General features: G+C 45.0%; 22 non-coding genes across 22 annotated transcripts; 14 read left to right on the forward strand and 8 right to left on the reverse strand.

The window, feature by feature from the left end:
- Positions 1 to 412: 412 nt before the first annotated feature.
- TRNAN-GUU (transfer RNA asparagine (anticodon GUU)) lies at positions 413 to 486 on the reverse strand. Its single transcript has one exon. It is a non-coding gene; the product is annotated as a tRNA-Asn (tRNA).
- Positions 487 to 1,163: 677 nt separating this feature from the next.
- TRNAA-UGC (transfer RNA alanine (anticodon UGC)) lies at positions 1,164 to 1,236 on the forward strand. The gene has a single exon. It is a non-coding gene; the product is annotated as a tRNA-Ala (tRNA).
- Positions 1,237 to 1,838: 602 nt separating this feature from the next.
- TRNAA-CGC (transfer RNA alanine (anticodon CGC)) lies at positions 1,839 to 1,911 on the forward strand. Its single transcript has one exon. It is a non-coding gene; the product is annotated as a tRNA-Ala (tRNA).
- A 619-nt stretch (positions 1,912 to 2,530) lies between these two features.
- Positions 2,531 to 2,604, reverse strand: TRNAN-GUU (transfer RNA asparagine (anticodon GUU)). The gene has a single exon. It is a non-coding gene; the product is annotated as a tRNA-Asn (tRNA).
- Positions 2,605 to 3,281: 677 nt separating this feature from the next.
- On the forward strand, positions 3,282 to 3,354 carry TRNAA-UGC (transfer RNA alanine (anticodon UGC)). Its single transcript has one exon. It is a non-coding gene; the product is annotated as a tRNA-Ala (tRNA).
- Positions 3,355 to 3,956: 602 nt separating this feature from the next.
- On the forward strand, positions 3,957 to 4,029 carry TRNAA-CGC (transfer RNA alanine (anticodon CGC)). Its single transcript has one exon. It is a non-coding gene; the product is annotated as a tRNA-Ala (tRNA).
- A 619-nt stretch (positions 4,030 to 4,648) lies between these two features.
- TRNAN-GUU (transfer RNA asparagine (anticodon GUU)) lies at positions 4,649 to 4,722 on the reverse strand. Its single transcript has one exon. It is a non-coding gene; the product is annotated as a tRNA-Asn (tRNA).
- A 677-nt stretch (positions 4,723 to 5,399) lies between these two features.
- TRNAA-UGC (transfer RNA alanine (anticodon UGC)) lies at positions 5,400 to 5,472 on the forward strand. The gene has a single exon. It is a non-coding gene; the product is annotated as a tRNA-Ala (tRNA).
- Positions 5,473 to 6,074: 602 nt separating this feature from the next.
- TRNAA-CGC (transfer RNA alanine (anticodon CGC)) lies at positions 6,075 to 6,147 on the forward strand. The gene has a single exon. It is a non-coding gene; the product is annotated as a tRNA-Ala (tRNA).
- A 619-nt stretch (positions 6,148 to 6,766) lies between these two features.
- TRNAN-GUU (transfer RNA asparagine (anticodon GUU)) lies at positions 6,767 to 6,840 on the reverse strand. The gene has a single exon. It is a non-coding gene; the product is annotated as a tRNA-Asn (tRNA).
- Positions 6,841 to 7,517: 677 nt separating this feature from the next.
- On the forward strand, positions 7,518 to 7,590 carry TRNAA-UGC (transfer RNA alanine (anticodon UGC)). The gene has a single exon. It is a non-coding gene; the product is annotated as a tRNA-Ala (tRNA).
- Positions 7,591 to 8,192: 602 nt separating this feature from the next.
- Positions 8,193 to 8,265, forward strand: TRNAA-CGC (transfer RNA alanine (anticodon CGC)). The gene has a single exon. It is a non-coding gene; the product is annotated as a tRNA-Ala (tRNA).
- A 619-nt stretch (positions 8,266 to 8,884) lies between these two features.
- On the reverse strand, positions 8,885 to 8,958 carry TRNAN-GUU (transfer RNA asparagine (anticodon GUU)). Its single transcript has one exon. It is a non-coding gene; the product is annotated as a tRNA-Asn (tRNA).
- Positions 8,959 to 9,635: 677 nt separating this feature from the next.
- Positions 9,636 to 9,708, forward strand: TRNAA-UGC (transfer RNA alanine (anticodon UGC)). Its single transcript has one exon. It is a non-coding gene; the product is annotated as a tRNA-Ala (tRNA).
- A 602-nt stretch (positions 9,709 to 10,310) lies between these two features.
- TRNAA-CGC (transfer RNA alanine (anticodon CGC)) lies at positions 10,311 to 10,383 on the forward strand. The gene has a single exon. It is a non-coding gene; the product is annotated as a tRNA-Ala (tRNA).
- Positions 10,384 to 11,002: 619 nt separating this feature from the next.
- TRNAN-GUU (transfer RNA asparagine (anticodon GUU)) lies at positions 11,003 to 11,076 on the reverse strand. The gene has a single exon. It is a non-coding gene; the product is annotated as a tRNA-Asn (tRNA).
- A 677-nt stretch (positions 11,077 to 11,753) lies between these two features.
- TRNAA-UGC (transfer RNA alanine (anticodon UGC)) lies at positions 11,754 to 11,826 on the forward strand. The gene has a single exon. It is a non-coding gene; the product is annotated as a tRNA-Ala (tRNA).
- Positions 11,827 to 12,429: 603 nt separating this feature from the next.
- On the forward strand, positions 12,430 to 12,502 carry TRNAA-CGC (transfer RNA alanine (anticodon CGC)). The gene has a single exon. It is a non-coding gene; the product is annotated as a tRNA-Ala (tRNA).
- A 619-nt stretch (positions 12,503 to 13,121) lies between these two features.
- Positions 13,122 to 13,195, reverse strand: TRNAN-GUU (transfer RNA asparagine (anticodon GUU)). The gene has a single exon. It is a non-coding gene; the product is annotated as a tRNA-Asn (tRNA).
- A 677-nt stretch (positions 13,196 to 13,872) lies between these two features.
- On the forward strand, positions 13,873 to 13,945 carry TRNAA-UGC (transfer RNA alanine (anticodon UGC)). Its single transcript has one exon. It is a non-coding gene; the product is annotated as a tRNA-Ala (tRNA).
- Positions 13,946 to 14,548: 603 nt separating this feature from the next.
- TRNAA-CGC (transfer RNA alanine (anticodon CGC)) lies at positions 14,549 to 14,621 on the forward strand. The gene has a single exon. It is a non-coding gene; the product is annotated as a tRNA-Ala (tRNA).
- A 619-nt stretch (positions 14,622 to 15,240) lies between these two features.
- On the reverse strand, positions 15,241 to 15,314 carry TRNAN-GUU (transfer RNA asparagine (anticodon GUU)). Its single transcript has one exon. It is a non-coding gene; the product is annotated as a tRNA-Asn (tRNA).
- Between the last annotated feature and the right edge of the window lie 431 nt (positions 15,315 to 15,745).

The raw sequence follows: 15,745 nt of genomic DNA on the forward strand, positions 1-15,745 counted from the left end.
AGGGCTCATCCTGCTAGTAAACACAGCCCAGCTATGCTCCATCTGTCCACCTACAAACAGCTCTTCTAGAAGGGTCTCCTCCGTTCTACCTGAGGAGTTCAAAACGTAAGCACAAAGCAACAGAGAGTTTTTTGTTGGGAGAGCAGCTCCGCCGAAAGCTAACGTGGAACCTTTTACACCCCTAGTATGCTACTCGAGCCAAAGAGACCATCGCCCCTGAATAAACACAGCCCAGCTAAGCTGCTTCCGTCCACATACAAAGAGCTCTTTTCCAAAGGTCTCCTCCATTCTAACTCGGGAGTTCAAAACGTAGGCAGCGAGCAACAGAGTTATTTGTCGGGAGAGCAATTGAAAGACGACGTGGAACCTTCTTCACTCGTACATAGGCTGCTACTTAAGCAAAAAAGACCATCGTCCCTGGGTGGGCTTGAACCACCATCCTTTCGGTTAACAGCCGAACGCGCTAACCAATTGCGCCACAGAGACGCAAACAGATCTTTCTACAGGAACTCTCAGCCAGGCAGGCCGGGCACAGGTTTCTCAGATCAACTTTTTAACATAATATGACAAAAAGAAATCAGCAAAAACAAAGAGACAATTGCTGATGCTCAGGAGGACTCGAGGCGCCGACAATAAGCTCCTGCTGATGGATTCCATCACAAAGACCAAATACATTTTAGCCACTTTTGAAAAGTCAGTCAATAAATAGACCTTCTCAACGAACAGACCACCGGCAGCAGAGTGGCGCAGCGGAAGCGTGCTGGGCCCATAACCCAGAGGTCGATGGATCGAAACCATCCTCTGCTAATTGATTCTTTTTATACAGGTCATCATTATATTTCTTCGATAAGACTGATATTGTGCTACATTGCAACTTTCGTCTCCAAACTATTAAGGGGTTTTTTATTGCTTACCCCTCGGTTCTTCGTAGATATGTAAAGGGTTTGCTTGGAAGAGGTGTGCATGTATTTGTAAGCCACCCTTCACCTTTTAAACTCCTCCGATGATCTTCTACTATGGTAAAATGGAACTCACACTTTAAAAAAAAAAAGCAAGCTATTCTTACATAAAAATTGCCATATAGCATTGCAGCTTCATACCTGACATGATGAGAAAATCACCGTGAAGTGTGGCAAGAAACTAAAGGCAAACCTGTCATGCCAGGGGGATTAGCTCAAGTGGTAGAGCGCTCGCTTTGCATGCGAGAGGCAGCGGGATCGATGCCCGCATTCTCCAAGAGTTATTTTTCACATGGTAGCAGTGATTGTCTTTTTACCTCATGCTCAAAACTCCAACAGCTAAAACTAGGAGGCTTTCGATCAAGGCCAAAACGAGCCTTCGATAGCTCAGCTGGTAAAGTGGAGGACTGTAGAAGAAAGTTAGCAATCCTTAGGTCGCTGGTTCATTTCCGGCTCGAAGGAGTTTTGCGCATTCTATCGGAAGGTTCATCGGGCTGGTAAACACAGCCCAGCTATGCTCGTTCCGTCCACCTACAAACAGCTCTTCTAGAAAGGTCTCCTCCGTTGTACCTGAGGAGTGAGGAGATCAAAACGTAAGCACAAATCAACAGAGAGTTTTTTGTCTTCTCCGTAGATATGTAAAGGCTTTGCTTGGAAGAGGCGTGCATGTATTTGGAAGCCACCCTTCACCTTGTAAAGTCCTCCGATGATCTTCTACTATGGCAACATGGAACTCACACTTAAAAAAAAAAAAAAAAAAAAAAAAAAAAGATTTCTTACAGAAAAAAAATACCATATAACAATGCAGCTTCTCACCTGACATGATAAGAAAATCCCTATGAAGTGTGGCAAGAAACTAAAAGCACAAATGTCACGCCAGGGGAATTAGCTCAAGTGGTAGAGCGCTCGCTTCGCATGTGAGAGGTAGCGGGATCGATGCCCGCATTCTCCAAAGCTGATTTTTTTCACATGGTAGCAGTGATTTCCTTTTCACCTCATGCTCAAAACTCCAACAGCTAAAACTAGGAGGCTTTCAACCAAGGCCAAGACAAGCCTTCAATAGGTCAGCTGGTAGAGCCGAAGACTGTAGAAGTAAATTAGCAAATCCTTGGGTTGCTGGTTCATTTCCAGCTCGAAGGATGTTTGCGAATTCTATCGGAGGGCTCATCCTGCTAGTAAACACAGCCCAGCTATGCTCCATCTGTCCACCTACAAACAGCTCTTCTAGAAGGGTCTCCTCCGTTCTACCTGAGGAGTTCAAAACGTAAGCACAAAGCAACAGAGAGTTTTTTGTTGGGAGAGCAGCTCCGCCGAAAGCTAACGTGGAACCTTTTACACCCCTAGTATGCTACTCGAGCCAAAGAGACCATCGCCCCTGAATAAACACAGCCCAGCTAAGCTGCTTCCGTCCACATACAAAGAGCTCTTTTCCAAAGGTCTCCTCCATTCTAACTCGGGAGTTCAAAACGTAGGCAGCGAGCAACAGAGTTATTTGTCGGGAGAGCAATTGAAAGACGACGTGGAACCTTCTTCACTCGTACATAGGCTGCTACTTAAGCAAAAAAGACCATCGTCCCTGGGTGGGCTTGAACCACCATCCTTTCGGTTAACAGCCGAACGCGCTAACCAATTGCGCCACAGAGACGCAAACAGATCTTTCTACAGGAACTCTCAGCCAGGCAGGCCGGGCACAGGTTTCTCAGATCAACTTTTTAACATAATATGACAAAAAGAAATCAGCAAAAACAAAGAGACAATTGCTGATGCTCAGGAGGACTCGAGGCGCCGACAATAAGCTCCTGCTGATGGATTCCATCACAAAGACCAAATACATTTTAGCCACTTTTGAAAAGTCAGTCAATAAATAGACCTTCTCAACGAACAGACCACCGGCAGCAGAGTGGCGCAGCGGAAGCGTGCTGGGCCCATAACCCAGAGGTCGATGGATCGAAACCATCCTCTGCTAATTGATTCTTTTTATACAGGTCATCATTATATTTCTTCGATAAGACTGATATTGTGCTACATTGCAACTTTCGTCTCCAAACTATTAAGGGGTTTTTTATTGCTTACCCCTCGGTTCTTCGTAGATATGTAAAGGGTTTGCTTGGAAGAGGTGTGCATGTATTTGTAAGCCACCCTTCACCTTTTAAACTCCTCCGATGATCTTCTACTATGGTAAAATGGAACTCACACTTTAAAAAAAAAAAGCAAGCTATTCTTACATAAAAATTGCCATATAGCATTGCAGCTTCATACCTGACATGATGAGAAAATCACCGTGAAGTGTGGCAAGAAACTAAAGGCAAACCTGTCATGCCAGGGGGATTAGCTCAAGTGGTAGAGCGCTCGCTTTGCATGCGAGAGGCAGCGGGATCGATGCCCGCATTCTCCAAGAGTTATTTTTCACATGGTAGCAGTGATTGTCTTTTTACCTCATGCTCAAAACTCCAACAGCTAAAACTAGGAGGCTTTCGATCAAGGCCAAAACGAGCCTTCGATAGCTCAGCTGGTAAAGTGGAGGACTGTAGAAGAAAGTTAGCAATCCTTAGGTCGCTGGTTCATTTCCGGCTCGAAGGAGTTTTGCGCATTCTATCGGAAGGTTCATCGGGCTGGTAAACACAGCCCAGCTATGCTCGTTCCGTCCACCTACAAACAGCTCTTCTAGAAAGGTCTCCTCCGTTGTACCTGAGGAGTGAGGAGATCAAAACGTAAGCACAAATCAACAGAGAGTTTTTTGTCTTCTCCGTAGATATGTAAAGGCTTTGCTTGGAAGAGGCGTGCATGTATTTGGAAGCCACCCTTCACCTTGTAAAGTCCTCCGATGATCTTCTACTATGGCAACATGGAACTCACACTTAAAAAAAAAAAAAAAAAAAAAAAAAAAAGATTTCTTACAGAAAAAAAATACCATATAACAATGCAGCTTCTCACCTGACATGATAAGAAAATCCCTATGAAGTGTGGCAAGAAACTAAAAGCACAAATGTCACGCCAGGGGAATTAGCTCAAGTGGTAGAGCGCTCGCTTCGCATGTGAGAGGTAGCGGGATCGATGCCCGCATTCTCCAAAGCTGATTTTTTTCACATGGTAGCAGTGATTTCCTTTTCACCTCATGCTCAAAACTCCAACAGCTAAAACTAGGAGGCTTTCAACCAAGGCCAAGACAAGCCTTCAATAGGTCAGCTGGTAGAGCCGAAGACTGTAGAAGTAAATTAGCAAATCCTTGGGTTGCTGGTTCATTTCCAGCTCGAAGGATGTTTGCGAATTCTATCGGAGGGCTCATCCTGCTAGTAAACACAGCCCAGCTATGCTCCATCTGTCCACCTACAAACAGCTCTTCTAGAAGGGTCTCCTCCGTTCTACCTGAGGAGTTCAAAACGTAAGCACAAAGCAACAGAGAGTTTTTTGTTGGGAGAGCAGCTCCGCCGAAAGCTAACGTGGAACCTTTTACACCCCTAGTATGCTACTCGAGCCAAAGAGACCATCGCCCCTGAATAAACACAGCCCAGCTAAGCTGCTTCCGTCCACATACAAAGAGCTCTTTTCCAAAGGTCTCCTCCATTCTAACTCGGGAGTTCAAAACGTAGGCAGCGAGCAACAGAGTTATTTGTCGGGAGAGCAATTGAAAGACGACGTGGAACCTTCTTCACTCGTACATAGGCTGCTACTTAAGCAAAAAAGACCATCGTCCCTGGGTGGGCTTGAACCACCATCCTTTCGGTTAACAGCCGAACGCGCTAACCAATTGCGCCACAGAGACGCAAACAGATCTTTCTACAGGAACTCTCAGCCAGGCAGGCCGGGCACAGGTTTCTCAGATCAACTTTTTAACATAATATGACAAAAAGAAATCAGCAAAAACAAAGAGACAATTGCTGATGCTCAGGAGGACTCGAGGCGCCGACAATAAGCTCCTGCTGATGGATTCCATCACAAAGACCAAATACATTTTAGCCACTTTTGAAAAGTCAGTCAATAAATAGACCTTCTCAACGAACAGACCACCGGCAGCAGAGTGGCGCAGCGGAAGCGTGCTGGGCCCATAACCCAGAGGTCGATGGATCGAAACCATCCTCTGCTAATTGATTCTTTTTATACAGGTCATCATTATATTTCTTCGATAAGACTGATATTGTGCTACATTGCAACTTTCGTCTCCAAACTATTAAGGGGTTTTTTATTGCTTACCCCTCGGTTCTTCGTAGATATGTAAAGGGTTTGCTTGGAAGAGGTGTGCATGTATTTGTAAGCCACCCTTCACCTTTTAAACTCCTCCGATGATCTTCTACTATGGTAAAATGGAACTCACACTTTAAAAAAAAAAAGCAAGCTATTCTTACATAAAAATTGCCATATAGCATTGCAGCTTCATACCTGACATGATGAGAAAATCACCGTGAAGTGTGGCAAGAAACTAAAGGCAAACCTGTCATGCCAGGGGGATTAGCTCAAGTGGTAGAGCGCTCGCTTTGCATGCGAGAGGCAGCGGGATCGATGCCCGCATTCTCCAAGAGTTATTTTTCACATGGTAGCAGTGATTGTCTTTTTACCTCATGCTCAAAACTCCAACAGCTAAAACTAGGAGGCTTTCGATCAAGGCCAAAACGAGCCTTCGATAGCTCAGCTGGTAAAGTGGAGGACTGTAGAAGAAAGTTAGCAATCCTTAGGTCGCTGGTTCATTTCCGGCTCGAAGGAGTTTTGCGCATTCTATCGGAAGGTTCATCGGGCTGGTAAACACAGCCCAGCTATGCTCGTTCCGTCCACCTACAAACAGCTCTTCTAGAAAGGTCTCCTCCGTTGTACCTGAGGAGTGAGGAGATCAAAACGTAAGCACAAATCAACAGAGAGTTTTTTGTCTTCTCCGTAGATATGTAAAGGCTTTGCTTGGAAGAGGCGTGCATGTATTTGGAAGCCACCCTTCACCTTGTAAAGTCCTCCGATGATCTTCTACTATGGCAACATGGAACTCACACTTAAAAAAAAAAAAAAAAAAAAAAAAAAAAGATTTCTTACAGAAAAAAAATACCATATAACAATGCAGCTTCTCACCTGACATGATAAGAAAATCCCTATGAAGTGTGGCAAGAAACTAAAAGCACAAATGTCACGCCAGGGGAATTAGCTCAAGTGGTAGAGCGCTCGCTTCGCATGTGAGAGGTAGCGGGATCGATGCCCGCATTCTCCAAAGCTGATTTTTTTCACATGGTAGCAGTGATTTCCTTTTCACCTCATGCTCAAAACTCCAACAGCTAAAACTAGGAGGCTTTCAACCAAGGCCAAGACAAGCCTTCAATAGGTCAGCTGGTAGAGCCGAAGACTGTAGAAGTAAATTAGCAAATCCTTGGGTTGCTGGTTCATTTCCAGCTCGAAGGATGTTTGCGAATTCTATCGGAGGGCTCATCCTGCTAGTAAACACAGCCCAGCTATGCTCCATCTGTCCACCTACAAACAGCTCTTCTAGAAGGGTCTCCTCCGTTCTACCTGAGGAGTTCAAAACGTAAGCACAAAGCAACAGAGAGTTTTTTGTTGGGAGAGCAGCTCCGCCGAAAGCTAACGTGGAACCTTTTACACCCCTAGTATGCTACTCGAGCCAAAGAGACCATCGCCCCTGAATAAACACAGCCCAGCTAAGCTGCTTCCGTCCACATACAAAGAGCTCTTTTCCAAAGGTCTCCTCCATTCTAACTCGGGAGTTCAAAACGTAGGCAGCGAGCAACAGAGTTATTTGTCGGGAGAGCAATTGAAAGACGACGTGGAACCTTCTTCACTCGTACATAGGCTGCTACTTAAGCAAAAAAGACCATCGTCCCTGGGTGGGCTTGAACCACCATCCTTTCGGTTAACAGCCGAACGCGCTAACCAATTGCGCCACAGAGACGCAAACAGATCTTTCTACAGGAACTCTCAGCCAGGCAGGCCGGGCACAGGTTTCTCAGATCAACTTTTTAACATAATATGACAAAAAGAAATCAGCAAAAACAAAGAGACAATTGCTGATGCTCAGGAGGACTCGAGGCGCCGACAATAAGCTCCTGCTGATGGATTCCATCACAAAGACCAAATACATTTTAGCCACTTTTGAAAAGTCAGTCAATAAATAGACCTTCTCAACGAACAGACCACCGGCAGCAGAGTGGCGCAGCGGAAGCGTGCTGGGCCCATAACCCAGAGGTCGATGGATCGAAACCATCCTCTGCTAATTGATTCTTTTTATACAGGTCATCATTATATTTCTTCGATAAGACTGATATTGTGCTACATTGCAACTTTCGTCTCCAAACTATTAAGGGGTTTTTTATTGCTTACCCCTCGGTTCTTCGTAGATATGTAAAGGGTTTGCTTGGAAGAGGTGTGCATGTATTTGTAAGCCACCCTTCACCTTTTAAACTCCTCCGATGATCTTCTACTATGGTAAAATGGAACTCACACTTTAAAAAAAAAAAGCAAGCTATTCTTACATAAAAATTGCCATATAGCATTGCAGCTTCATACCTGACATGATGAGAAAATCACCGTGAAGTGTGGCAAGAAACTAAAGGCAAACCTGTCATGCCAGGGGGATTAGCTCAAGTGGTAGAGCGCTCGCTTTGCATGCGAGAGGCAGCGGGATCGATGCCCGCATTCTCCAAGAGTTATTTTTCACATGGTAGCAGTGATTGTCTTTTTACCTCATGCTCAAAACTCCAACAGCTAAAACTAGGAGGCTTTCGATCAAGGCCAAAACGAGCCTTCGATAGCTCAGCTGGTAAAGTGGAGGACTGTAGAAGAAAGTTAGCAATCCTTAGGTCGCTGGTTCATTTCCGGCTCGAAGGAGTTTTGCGCATTCTATCGGAAGGTTCATCGGGCTGGTAAACACAGCCCAGCTATGCTCGTTCCGTCCACCTACAAACAGCTCTTCTAGAAAGGTCTCCTCCGTTGTACCTGAGGAGTGAGGAGATCAAAACGTAAGCACAAATCAACAGAGAGTTTTTTGTCTTCTCCGTAGATATGTAAAGGCTTTGCTTGGAAGAGGCGTGCATGTATTTGGAAGCCACCCTTCACCTTGTAAAGTCCTCCGATGATCTTCTACTATGGCAACATGGAACTCACACTTAAAAAAAAAAAAAAAAAAAAAAAAAAAAGATTTCTTACAGAAAAAAAATACCATATAACAATGCAGCTTCTCACCTGACATGATAAGAAAATCCCTATGAAGTGTGGCAAGAAACTAAAAGCACAAATGTCACGCCAGGGGAATTAGCTCAAGTGGTAGAGCGCTCGCTTCGCATGTGAGAGGTAGCGGGATCGATGCCCGCATTCTCCAAAGCTGATTTTTTTCACATGGTAGCAGTGATTTCCTTTTCACCTCATGCTCAAAACTCCAACAGCTAAAACTAGGAGGCTTTCAACCAAGGCCAAGACAAGCCTTCAATAGGTCAGCTGGTAGAGCCGAAGACTGTAGAAGTAAATTAGCAAATCCTTGGGTTGCTGGTTCATTTCCAGCTCGAAGGATGTTTGCGAATTCTATCGGAGGGCTCATCCTGCTAGTAAACACAGCCCAGCTATGCTCCATCTGTCCACCTACAAACAGCTCTTCTAGAAGGGTCTCCTCCGTTCTACCTGAGGAGTTCAAAACGTAAGCACAAAGCAACAGAGAGTTTTTTGTTGGGAGAGCAGCTCCGCCGAAAGCTAACGTGGAACCTTTTACACCCCTAGTATGCTACTCGAGCCAAAGAGACCATCGCCCCTGAATAAACACAGCCCAGCTAAGCTGCTTCCGTCCACATACAAAGAGCTCTTTTCCAAAGGTCTCCTCCATTCTAACTCGGGAGTTCAAAACGTAGGCAGCGAGCAACAGAGTTATTTGTCGGGAGAGCAATTGAAAGACGACGTGGAACCTTCTTCACTCGTACATAGGCTGCTACTTAAGCAAAAAAGACCATCGTCCCTGGGTGGGCTTGAACCACCATCCTTTCGGTTAACAGCCGAACGCGCTAACCAATTGCGCCACAGAGACGCAAACAGATCTTTCTACAGGAACTCTCAGCCAGGCAGGCCGGGCACAGGTTTCTCAGATCAACTTTTTAACATAATATGACAAAAAGAAATCAGCAAAAACAAAGAGACAATTGCTGATGCTCAGGAGGACTCGAGGCGCCGACAATAAGCTCCTGCTGATGGATTCCATCACAAAGACCAAATACATTTTAGCCACTTTTGAAAAGTCAGTCAATAAATAGACCTTCTCAACGAACAGACCACCGGCAGCAGAGTGGCGCAGCGGAAGCGTGCTGGGCCCATAACCCAGAGGTCGATGGATCGAAACCATCCTCTGCTAATTGATTCTTTTTATACAGGTCATCATTATATTTCTTCGATAAGACTGATATTGTGCTACATTGCAACTTTCGTCTCCAAACTATTAAGGGGTTTTTTATTGCTTACCCCTCGGTTCTTCGTAGATATGTAAAGGGTTTGCTTGGAAGAGGTGTGCATGTATTTGTAAGCCACCCTTCACCTTTTAAACTCCTCCGATGATCTTCTACTATGGTAAAATGGAACTCACACTTTAAAAAAAAAAAGCAAGCTATTCTTACATAAAAATTGCCATATAGCATTGCAGCTTCATACCTGACATGATGAGAAAATCACCGTGAAGTGTGGCAAGAAACTAAAGGCAAACCTGTCATGCCAGGGGGATTAGCTCAAGTGGTAGAGCGCTCGCTTTGCATGCGAGAGGCAGCGGGATCGATGCCCGCATTCTCCAAGAGTTATTTTTCACATGGTAGCAGTGATTGTCTTTTTACCTCATGCTCAAAACTCCAACAGCTAAAACTAGGAGGCTTTCGATCAAGGCCAAAACGAGCCTTCGATAGCTCAGCTGGTAAAGTGGAGGACTGTAGAAGAAAGTTAGCAATCCTTAGGTCGCTGGTTCATTTCCGGCTCGAAGGAGTTTTGCGCATTCTATCGGAAGGTTCATCGGGCTGGTAAACACAGCCCAGCTATGCTCGTTCCGTCCACCTACAAACAGCTCTTCTAGAAAGGTCTCCTCCGTTGTACCTGAGGAGTGAGGAGATCAAAACGTAAGCACAAATCAACAGAGAGTTTTTTGTCTTCTCCGTAGATATGTAAAGGCTTTGCTTGGAAGAGGCGTGCATGTATTTGGAAGCCACCCTTCACCTTGTAAAGTCCTCCGATGATCTTCTACTATGGCAACATGGAACTCACACTTAAAAAAAAAAAAAAAAAAAAAAAAAAAAGATTTCTTACAGAAAAAAAATACCATATAACAATGCAGCTTCTCACCTGACATGATAAGAAAATCCCTATGAAGTGTGGCAAGAAACTAAAAGCACAAATGTCACGCCAGGGGAATTAGCTCAAGTGGTAGAGCGCTCGCTTCGCATGTGAGAGGTAGCGGGATCGATGCCCGCATTCTCCAAAGCTGATTTTTTTCACATGGTAGCAGTGATTTCCTTTTCACCTCATGCTCAAAACTCCAACAGCTAAAACTAGGAGGCTTTCAACCAAGGCCAAGACAAGCCTTCAATAGGTCAGCTGGTAGAGCCGAAGACTGTAGAAGTAAATTAGCAAATCCTTGGGTTGCTGGTTCATTTCCAGCTCGAAGGATGTTTGCGAATTCTATCGGAGGGCTCATCCTGCTAGTAAACACAGCCCAGCTATGCTCCATCTGTCCACCTACAAACAGCTCTTCTAGAAGGGTCTCCTCCGTTCTACCTGAGGAGTTCAAAACGTAAGCACAAAGCAACAGAGAGTTTTTTGTTGGGAGAGCAGCTCCGCCGAAAGCTAACGTGGAACCTTTTACACCCCTAGTATGCTACTCGAGCCAAAGAGACCATCGCCCCTGAATAAACACAGCCCAGCTAAGCTGCTTCCGTCCACATACAAAGAGCTCTTTTCCAAAGGTCTCCTCCATTCTAACTCGGGAGTTCAAAACGTAGGCAGCGAGCAACAGAGTTATTTGTCGGGAGAGCAATTGAAAGACGACGTGGAACCTTCTTCACTCGTACATAGGCTGCTACTTAAGCAAAAAAGACCATCGTCCCTGGGTGGGCTTGAACCACCATCCTTTCGGTTAACAGCCGAACGCGCTAACCAATTGCGCCACAGAGACGCAAACAGATCTTTCTACAGGAACTCTCAGCCAGGCAGGCCGGGCACAGGTTTCTCAGATCAACTTTTTAACATAATATGACAAAAAGAAATCAGCAAAAACAAAGAGACAATTGCTGATGCTCAGGAGGACTCGAGGCGCCGACAATAAGCTCCTGCTGATGGATTCCATCACAAAGACCAAATACATTTTAGCCACTTTTGAAAAGTCAGTCAATAAATAGACCTTCTCAACGAACAGACCACCGGCAGCAGAGTGGCGCAGCGGAAGCGTGCTGGGCCCATAACCCAGAGGTCGATGGATCGAAACCATCCTCTGCTAATTGATTCTTTTTATACAGGTCATCATTATATTTCTTCGATAAGACTGATATTGTGCTACATTGCAACTTTCGTCTCCAAACTATTAAGGGGTTTTTTATTGCTTACCCCTCGGTTCTTCGTAGATATGTAAAGGGTTTGCTTGGAAGAGGTGTGCATGTATTTGTAAGCCACCCTTCACCTTTTAAACTCCTCCGATGATCTTCTACTATGGTAAAATGGAACTCACACTTTAAAAAAAAAAAGCAAGCTATTCTTACATAAAAATTGCCATATAGCATTGCAGCTTCATACCTGACATGATGAGAAAATCACCGTGAAGTGTGGCAAGAAACTAAAGGCAAACCTGTCATGCCAGGGGGATTAGCTCAAGTGGTAGAGCGCTCGCTTTGCATGCGAGAGGCAGCGGGATCGATGCCCGCATTCTCCAAGAGTTATTTTTCACATGGTAGCAGTGATTGTCTTTTTACCTCATGCTCAAAACTCCAACAGCTAAAACTAGGAGGCTTTCGATCAAGGCCAAAACGAGCCTTCGATAGCTCAGCTGGTAAAGTGGAGGACTGTAGAAGAAAGTTAGCAATCCTTAGGTCGCTGGTTCATTTCCGGCTCGAAGGAGTTTTGCGCATTCTATCGGAAGGTTCATCGGGCTGGTAAACACAGCCCAGCTATGCTCGTTCCGTCCACCTACAAACAGCTCTTCTAGAAAGGTCTCCTCCGTTGTACCTGAGGAGTGAGGAGATCAAAACGTAAGCACAAATCAACAGAGAGTTTTTTGTCTTCTCCGTAGATATGTAAAGGCTTTGCTTGGAAGAGGCGTGCATGTATTTGGAAGCCACCCTTCACCTTGTAAAGTCCTCCGATGATCTTCTACTATGGCAACATGGAACTCACACTTAAAAAAAAAAAAAAAAAAAAAAAAAAAAAGATTTCTTACAGAAAAAAAATACCATATAACAATGCAGCTTCTCACCTGACATGATAAGAAAATCCCTATGAAGTGTGGCAAGAAACTAAAAGCACAAATGTCACGCCAGGGGAATTAGCTCAAGTGGTAGAGCGCTCGCTTCGCATGTGAGAGGTAGCGGGATCGATGCCCGCATTCTCCAAAGCTGATTTTTTTCACATGGTAGCAGTGATTTCCTTTTCACCTCATGCTCAAAACTCCAACAGCTAAAACTAGGAGGCTTTCAACCAAGGCCAAGACAAGCCTTCAATAGGTCAGCTGGTAGAGCCGAAGACTGTAGAAGTAAATTAGCAAATCCTTGGGTTGCTGGTTCATTTCCAGCTCGAAGGATGTTTGCGAATTCTATCGGAGGGCTCATCCTGCTAGTAAACACAGCCCAGCTATGCTCCATCTGTCCACCTACAAACAGCTCTTCTAGAAGGGTCTCCTCCGTTCTACCTGAGGAGTTCAAAACGTAAGCACAAAGCAACAGAGAGTTTTTTGTTGGGAGAGCAGCTCCGCCGAAAGCTAACGTGGAACCTTTTACACCCCTAGTATGCTACTCGAGCCAAAGAGACCATCGCCCCTGAATAAACACAGCCCAGCTAAGCTGCTTCCGTCCACATACAAAGAGCTCTTTTCCAAAGGTCTCCTCCATTCTAACTCGGGAGTTCAAAACGTAGGCAGCGAGCAACAGAGTTATTTGTCGGGAGAGCAATTGAAAGACGACGTGGAACCTTCTTCACTCGTACATAGGCTGCTACTTAAGCAAAAAAGACCATCGTCCCTGGGTGGGCTTGAACCACCATCCTTTCGGTTAACAGCCGAACGCGCTAACCAATTGCGCCACAGAGACGCAAACAGATCTTTCTACAGGAACTCTCAGCCAGGCAGGCCGGGCACAGGTTTCTCAGATCAACTTTTTAACATAATATGACAAAAAGAAATCAGCAAAAACAAAGAGACAATTGCTGATGCTCAGGAGGACTCGAGGCGCCGACAATAAGCTCCTGCTGATGGATTCCATCACAAAGACCAAATACATTTTAGCCACTTTTGAAAAGTCAGTCAATAAATAGACCTTCTCAACGAACAGACCACCGGCAGCCGAGTGGCGCAGCGGAAGCGTGCTGGGCCCATAACCCAGAGGTCGATGGATCGAAACCATCCTCTGCTAATTGATTCTTTTTATACAGGTCATCATTATATTTCTTCGATAAGACTGATATTGTGCTACATTGCAACTTTCGTCTCCAAACTATTAAGGGGTTTTTTATTGCTTACCCCTCGGTTCTTCGTAGATATGTAAAGGGTTTGCTTGGAAGAGGTGTGCATGTATTTGTAAGCCACCCTTCACCTTTTAAACTCCTCCGATGATCTTCTACTATGGTAAAATGGAACTCACACTTTAAAAAAAAAAAGCAAGCTATTCTTACATAAAAATTGCCATATAGCATTGCAGCTTCATACCTGACATGATGAGAAAATCACCGTGAAGTGTGGCAAGAAACTAAAGGCAAACCTGTCATGCCAGGGGGATTAGCTCAAGTGGTAGAGCGCTCGCTTTGCATGCGAGAGGCAGCGGGATCGATGCCCGCATTCTCCAAGAGTTATTTTTCACATGGTAGCAGTGATTGTCTTTTTACCTCATGCTCAAAACTCCAACAGCTAAAACTAGGAGGCTTTCGATCAAGGCCAAAACGAGCCTTCGATAGCTCAGCTGGTAAAGTGGAGGACTGTAGAAGAAAGTTAGCAATCCTTAGGTCGCTGGTTCATTTCCGGCTCGAAGGAGTTTTGCGCATTCTATCGGAAGGTTCATCGGGCTGGTAAACACAGCCCAGCTATGCTCGTTCCGTCCACCTACAAACAGCTCTTCTAGAAAGGTCTCCTCCGTTGTACCTGAGGAGTGAGGAGATCAAAACGTAAGCACAAATCAACAGAGAGTTTTTTGTCTTCTCCGTAGATATGTAAAGGCTTTGCTTGGAAGAGGCGTGCATGTATTTGGAAGCCACCCTTCACCTTGTAAAGTCCTCCGATGATCTTCTACTATGGCAACATGGAACTCACACTTAAAAAAAAAAAAAAAAAAAAAAAAAAAAAGATTTCTTACAGAAAAAAAATACCATATAACAATGCAGCTTCTCACCTGACATGATAAGAAAATCCCTATGAAGTGTGGCAAGAAACTAAAAGCACAAATGTCACGCCAGGGGAATTAGCTCAAGTGGTAGAGCGCTCGCTTCGCATGTGAGAGGTAGCGGGATCGATGCCCGCATTCTCCAAAGCTGATTTTTTTCACATGGTAGCAGTGATTTCCTTTTCACCTCATGCTCAAAACTCCAACAGCTAAAACTAGGAGGCTTTCAACCAAGGCCAAGACAAGCCTTCAATAGGTCAGCTGGTAGAGCCGAAGACTGTAGAAGTAAATTAGCAAATCCTTGGGTTGCTGGTTCATTTCCAGCTCGAAGGATGTTTGCGAATTCTATCGGAGGGCTCATCCTGCTAGTAAACACAGCCCAGCTATGCTCCATCTGTCCACCTACAAACAGCTCTTCTAGAAGGGTCTCCTCCGTTCTACCTGAGGAGTTCAAAACGTAAGCACAAAGCAACAGAGAGTTTTTTGTTGGGAGAGCAGCTCCGCCGAAAGCTAACGTGGAACCTTTTACACCCCTAGTATGCTACTCGAGCCAAAGAGACCATCGCCCCTGAATAAACACAGCCCAGCTAAGCTGCTTCCGTCCACATACAAAGAGCTCTTTTCCAAAGGTCTCCTCCATTCTAACTCGGGAGTTCAAAACGTAGGCAGCGAGCAACAGAGTTATTTGTCGGGAGAGCAATTGAAAGACGACGTGGAACCTTCTTCACTCGTACATAGGCTGCTACTTAAGCAAAAAAGACCATCGTCCCTGGGTGGGCTTGAACCACCATCCTTTCGGTTAACAGCCGAACGCGCTAACCAATTGCGCCACAGAGACGCAAACAGATCTTTCTACAGGAACTCTCAGCCAGGCAGGCCGGGCACAGGTTTCTCAGATCAACTTTTTAACATAATATGACAAAAAGAAATCAGCAAAAACAAAGAGACAATTGCTGATGCTCAGGAGGACTCGAGGCGCCGACAATAAGCTCCTGCTGATGGATTCCATCACAAAGACCAAATACATTTTAGCCACTTTTGAAAAGTCAGTCAATAAATAGACCTTCTCAACGAACAGACCACCGGCAGCAGAGTGGCGCAGCGGAAGCGTGCTGGGCCCATAACCCAGAGGTCGATGGATCGAAACCATCCTCTGCTAATTGATTCTTTTTATACAGGTCATCATTATATTTCTTCGATAAGACTGATATTGTGCTACATTGCAACTTTCGTCTCCAAACTATTAAGGGGTTTTTTATTGCTTACCCC

The sequence above is a fragment of the Anomaloglossus baeobatrachus genome, unplaced genomic scaffold, assembly GCF_048569485.1.
Source record: "Anomaloglossus baeobatrachus isolate aAnoBae1 unplaced genomic scaffold, aAnoBae1.hap1 Scaffold_847, whole genome shotgun sequence".
In the NCBI taxonomy this organism is placed as follows: domain Eukaryota; kingdom Metazoa; phylum Chordata; class Amphibia; order Anura; family Aromobatidae; genus Anomaloglossus; species Anomaloglossus baeobatrachus.